Below are 6,743 nucleotides of genomic sequence, written 5' to 3' on the forward strand. Positions count from 1 at the left end.
ATTATACAAGACCTAAGCTAGTTAGAATAGGATATTTGTACTTATTGTATATAATTTCATAGTAGGTTTAGAACTCTCTTATTTAAACAAAAGGGGGAGGTGTTGTGGGAGGTCCTCCCACTCCTCCAGCCTATCACCGCTGAGGTACCAGCCCACTGGGGCGTGGTTTCTCTCCCTTTAAAAAAGCGGCCACTTCCCTCTCCTCGCTCTCTTCACTTCCTGCTCCGCCTGCGACTAGACTCCTTTCCTGGTTGCGTAGAGGGCTGTTGCCTGGGACAGTGATCTGTAAGTTTTTTCCCCTTTAAATAAATACCACCCTAATAATCATAACCCCGAATTGGTGTGGCATTGTTTGTGACTTACGCCTTCACTACTTCTTCTTGATTAAGGTGTTCATGTCCTCCCGCTGTGAGGTTGCTGGTTTCTGGTGGCTTCATGTTGCTTTTCAGCTTGTTGGGCGAATTCTTGCCTTGGCGTCTGCCCATCTCTTCTTCCAAATGCTCCCTTCTTTTACCGGATCAGGTCTCCTTGCCTACCCTATGCTGGCTCTCCCCAACGTTGGCTCTCCCCAACGCTGTCTCTCCTGGCGCTGAGAGATCAGGCCTCCGTGCTGGTGGGCAGGTTGCAAACAAAGCGCCTACCCTGCTTGGTGCAGGCAGGCGATAGAAACAAAGGGACTCCCGCCCGCTTGGGTGCCCCAAGGATTCGGACCCAGTGCCCAGACAGGCTGGGCTGGGTGATGATATGTGCCGAAAAAGGGCGGTGGGGCCGAAGTGGGGAGGGTTCTGGATGGAAGCTGGGTGAGGTAGGAAGAAAGAGGCAGTATGCAGGGAGTGGAGGCCCTGCAGAGAGCCCAAGAAGGATAGGGGGCCAAGGAACCTCTGAGCTCCCCTTCCCGGGCTGGCGCTGTGGGGCCATAAACTCACCCCCCTTGTGCTTTTTCAAGAACTGTTTAAAGTTTGGGGGCTTGTTTTGCTTTAGTTTTTTTTCCCTTTGGGTGTTATTTCCTGGTTTGGGAGGTTTTGTTGTTGTAGTTGGTTTTTGATTGTTTTTGCTCTTTTGAAGAAAACACTAAAAGTTGGGTAGGTTGGCAGGGAGAGAGGTTCTGGAAGGTTTTTGGGGAGGAAAACATGATCAAATATATTTAAATTTAAACATTGTTTTAAATAATAAAATTATAATAATGAAAAATAAATCATACAAAAATTTTATTCTTGGGCTTTTAATTTGATTTAATGTTTTATGTTCATTTATTTTGAGACTACTGAAATGGGACTTTCCCCTGATATCGTCCTGAGCATGTTTATTATTGGTATATAGAAAACAGAATTAGTTAAAATGCTGTCTTTCTATTGAATATTTCTATCAGGCATAAGCATTTGCAGGTGGAATATTTGGGGCGATTCAAATCTAGCATCATATGGTTTTCAAGTAGGGATAATTTGACTTCTTTCTTTCTTGTTTCTCTTCCTTTTGCTCCTTTATCTTGCCTGTTTTTCTAGTGAAATGCAGGCACTGGGTTGAGTAAGAGTGCTCATCCCTGATGTTAGAGGAAATTCTTTCAACCTTCCCAAAGCTAGGACAATGTTGACCTAAAGTCTGTTGTAGGTAGATTTTCCAGGTGAAGTTATGTTCCTACTTCAGAACTTTGGAAATTTGTCAAAGTCCTTTTCTGCATCTGTTAGGATGATCATATGTGTTCTGTGTTAGAGTGTATTTACATTGGTGTTATTCAGGGAAATCTAAAATTATCTCTGCGGAGATCACACAGTACCAACGGTCTAAAGAATGACTCACTCAAACTCATCTCTAGGGTGAACCCTGTTCTTCACGGCTTATTTGCAGCGTGCTGGGTGATTTATGGATAGCTGTGCTTTCCCGAAAGTCATCCACCAGCCTCCAACCAGCCACCCTCAGCTTTCCAAGTTCCTTGTTCATGTGACTCTAGTCTAGAGTAGGACATACATAAACCTGACTTCAGGGTGTTATATGCCAACTTAAGCAGTAGGAGGTGACTGACTGGGGACTCAGATAACATAAGGTAAAGAAAAGACAGGAGTCCTGTGATTCTATTCTCAGACATGTTTCACACGTATCAGACATTCTCTTGGGGTTGACAAAGACTGTACAGTCTTGGGAAAGGTCGTTTGTTTTGCTGCCATCTGGCACAGAGAGCAAACAGCAAAATGAAGCCTTGATGCAACGTGGAATGACTGTAGCAAAAAATTGAAGGGGCATCTGGAATTCATATGCACTGTTCCATATTTATTGATAAACACATTGGAACATCCTTACATTCCTGGCTGAAGTCTGCTTCTCCGTAGTAGAAGGTCTGATTTGATGCATTGCTAATTTGATTTATAAGAACATTTGTACATTATTTTCATTAAGAGCATTTGTGCATACTCATGAGGTAAATTGTCATCAAAATTGCTTTTGCTGTTGATGATTCCTCGTTGAGTTTGAGATTCTCGTTGATACTACTTTCAAGAACTGTGATGTGTAGTGTTCCTTCCTTTCCCATTTCCTGGACTAATTTTAGCAGCAGTGCTCTTAGTCCTTTCATGGCCTGGTGGAACTCAGGTTATCCTATCTGATGCTCAGCCTTTCAACGTTGAATTTTTTTACAGCTCCTTGCTAGCCACTGATCTGTGTCTGTTGTCTATATCCACTTGGGTCCATTTTGATCAATCAAATGCATGCATACATGAATGCAGTTCTTGTAGAAGGTTTGAGAGTGAGAGGGAGGCCACCATGAGCATTGAAGTCGGGGTTGGGATTGATGTCATGAAAATAAGGTACTCATGTATGCCACGCTCAAAGATCACAAGAAATGTTACAAATCAAAAAGATTGTCTCTACCCTGAGCATGGGTCGCCCTCTTGACCCACACCCTGCTAGGTTCCATCTTCAGTGTGCTGGCTCTTCACATTTTCCACACACATATTTCAGTGTTCAAAATTCTGAGGGACTGCGTGCTTCCATTCAGGTTTGCAGCTGGATTTTCTCATCCTAGCAGGATCAAGCTGCTTTTAAAAACGTACTAAACTCCTGTGTCATCAGAGTGGAAGGGCTGGTCGTGCCCCACACTGGCTGCAACACTAGGGGAGCAGCCCCTACACCTCTCCATGTCACCAGAGTAGTGCTACCCAATGGGTGGGGACATGGGTGAGCCTTATCAGAGGATATGGGATTGGGAGAGCTGGTCTTGCCCCCCTCATCTAACAAGGGTTAGCAAGGGTGAGGGAAAGATGCCCTTCCTTATAGTGTGAATTTTAATTGGTCTTAAAATAAAAACCTGGTGTCAGACATTGGGGTACATGCTGCCATATTAGAGAGACTAAGATCAGTATACAGCCACCTCCTTTCTCGCTAACTCACTAGCCTAAAAGTCCTGTCTCCTCTGGCCTCATATTACTGTCTCCACCTTCACAGTGCAGGAATTAAAGGTATGAGGTTCCACCACCTCGCTCTATTTTTCTTTTACTTACTAAATCAACCTCATTTAATCCAGGGTGGTCTTGAATGCCTGATCATACTGCTTCTTATTCAAATGTGCTGGGTTCAAAGGCATATGCCACTCCTGCCTGGCTTCTATGGCTAACCAGTGGCTAATGCAACCCTCTGATCTTTAAGCAAGCTATGTTTGTTAGAACGCAAACAAAATTTCATGACAATGAAATAAATGCCCCCTCACTCCTTGCCACGTGCAGTAAACCAGAGCTGATCAAGCCCCTAAAAAGATGCAGCACTAGGGAGTGTGGGCCTTGCCCCTCTCCTGGGAAAAACAGTAGAGCTGGCCATGTTGCTGGGGAAGGCAGGGGAGAAAAAGTGAGCAAACTCTGAGAATGTAATGGTGAGTTATTGGGTCCTGGCCCTCCATCTAACACACAGTGTCATGAGCAAGGGACAGAAGCCCCCTCAGCACACCTCAAGGCCGGTGGAAGGTGGAGGAGCTGTCCATGTGGTCAGAAGACCATAAGAGCTGGTGTTATCCCTGCCTCTCACCAGCTGTAGCAGCCAGCAGAGTGGATCGTACACACCGCCTGAGCAACACAATAGTGCTGGCCCTTGTGGTATAGGTTTGGGTATGCTGGCCCTGGTGGTATAGGTTTCAAAGATCTGGACCGGAGCACAGAAGAGCAGGAGAAACAACATCAACCCTTGTTGCTCACGGCATAGGTGAGCTAGCTGGGGTGTTGCTGGAAAGCTCACACTTGTTTTGAGGGTGAGAGAGATCTGGCAGGGTGACCAACTCAGAAACTACCCAGCCGACAAAAGATGGATAAGTGTAGACCCATCCCATCATCCACCCCTTCTGGGATCTACTGGAGCATGTGAAATGGCCAGCCCTGCAGACCCAAAGTTACAGAATCTTCGTGACAACAACAGGAGTCCTAGGGAGAGCTGATGTCTATGGTGTAGCAAAATCCAGAGGCCTGGGACCAGACCAATGACTCATTGTCCTGAACACTAGCAAGTGCATATGGACTAAAGGTTTACAGTGTGACTCCCTAGTCACTACAGCAGCTGCCATGTGTTTTTCAATTCCTTTCTTCCTCATAACTTTTCTTGCAATTTTTGTTTTCTTTTTTTCTGGTGGGGGGAGTTAGTAAGGGTAGCAGTGATATTGCAAAGGATGGCCATATAAGCGGGATTGGGATCCATGAAGCAAAACCTACAAGGCAAAATTAAAAATGTTAAGTTGGTTCTGGTATTTCCTCATTGTATAAGATTGTTTTGGCTATCCTGGGTTTTTTTTTGCCATATGAAGTTGATTATTGTTCTCTCAAGGTCTGTGAAGAACTTTGTTGGGATTTTGAGAGGGACTGCATTGAATTTATTCATTGCCTTTGGTAGAACTGCCATTTTTACTATGTTGATCCTACCCATCCAAGAGCATGGGAGATCCTTCCATTTTCTGGTGTCCTCTTCAATTTTTTTCTTCAAAGCCTTAAAGTTCTTGTCAAATAGATCTTTCACTTCCTTGGTTAGTGTAACCCCAAGATACTTTATGCCATTTGTGTCTATCAGGAAAGGTGAAGTGTCTCTAATTTCCCTCTCTGCTTCTCTATCCTTTATGTATAGGTCAACTTATTATTTTGAGTTGATCTTGTATCCTGCCACATCACTAAAGGTGTTTATCAGCTGTAGGAGTTCTCTGGTAGAGTTATTGGGGTCACCGATGTACACAAACATATCAACTGCAAATAACAAAGTTTGACTTCTTCATTTTCGATTCAAATCCCCTCGATCTCTTTATGTTGTCTTATTGCTATTGCTAAAACTTCAAGCACTATGTTGAAGAGATATGGTGAGAGTGGGCTGTCTTGTCTTGTTCCTGATTTTACTGGAATGGCTTTGAGTTTCTCCACATTTAATTCGATAGTAGCTATTAGTTTGTATATTGCTTTTATTATATTTAGATATGATCCATGTATCCCTTACCTCTCCAAGACATTTATCATAAAGGGGTGTTTAAGTTTGTCAAATGCTTTTTCAGCCTCTAATGAAATGATAATATGTTTTTTCTTTCAGTTGATTTATATGCCACTTAAGGCCATGCTCAACCTCTTTAGCAATCAGGGAAATGCAAATAAAAACAAATTTGAGATACCATCTTACACCTGTCAGAGTGGCTAAAATAAAAAACACCAGGATAGCCTGTGTTGGAAGGGATGTGGCGTAAAAGGAACACTCAGCCATTATTGGTGGGAATGCAACTTGTGCAACCACTTTGAAAATCAGTGTGGTGGTTTCTCAGGAAATTGGGAGTCAACCTACCCAGGATCCAGCAATTCCACTATTGGGAATATACCCAAGAGATGCCCAATCATACTACAATAGCATTTGTTCAACTATGTTCATAGCAGCTCTTTTGTAATAGAGCCTGGAAACAACCTAGATGCCCTTCAATGGAAGAATGAATAAAGAAAGTGTGGCATATATACACATTAGAGTACTTCTCAGTGGTAAAAATTAATGATATCTTGAATTTTGCATGCAAATGGATAAAAATGGAAAACACTATCCTGAGGAAGATAACCCAGACCGAAAAAGATGAATATGGTATGTACTCACTCATTAGTGGACTCTAGTCATAAATAAAGGACATTAAGCCTATAGTTCGCAAGCCTAGAGAAGCCAAATAAGAAGGTAAACCCAAAGAAAAGCATGTAGAGATTCTTCTGGAAATGGGAAGCAAATAAGATTGCCTGGCAAAAGTTGGAAGCATGGGGGTGAGGGTAGGAGTAGGTTTGGAGGAAGGGGAGAGGGGGAGAAAGAAGGGATAGAGGAAAGACGAGAGAGCTTAGGGGAGTGGAAGGGTGGAGATGGAGGAAGGGCAGATATAGGAGCAGGGAAGAAGATATCTACATTAAGGGAGCCATTTTAGGGTTGACAAGAGACTTGGCTCTTAAGGGGATCCCAGGCTTCTATGGGATTGTACCCAGATAGGTCCTTGGGCAGCAGAGCAGAGGGTGCCTGAACTGTCCTTGCCCCACTATCACACTGATGATTATCTCGAATATCACCATAGAATCTTCGGCCGGCTACAGATGGAGATAGAGACAGAGACCCTCAACAGAGCAAGGACTGAGCTCCTAAGGTCCAGTTGAAGGACAAAAAGAGGGAGAAGATGAGCCTGGAAGTCTGGACTGTGAGGGGTTGGTCCACCCACTGAGACAGTGTGCCTGATCTAATGGGAGCTCTCAAAATCTAGCTGGACCAGGACTGAAAGAGCA

The sequence above is a fragment of the Microtus oregoni genome, unplaced genomic scaffold (genome assembly GCF_018167655.1).
Source record: "Microtus oregoni isolate MIOR12 unplaced genomic scaffold, Mior012 000100F_ref0000014, whole genome shotgun sequence".
NCBI lineage: Eukaryota > Metazoa > Chordata > Mammalia > Rodentia > Cricetidae > Microtus > Microtus oregoni.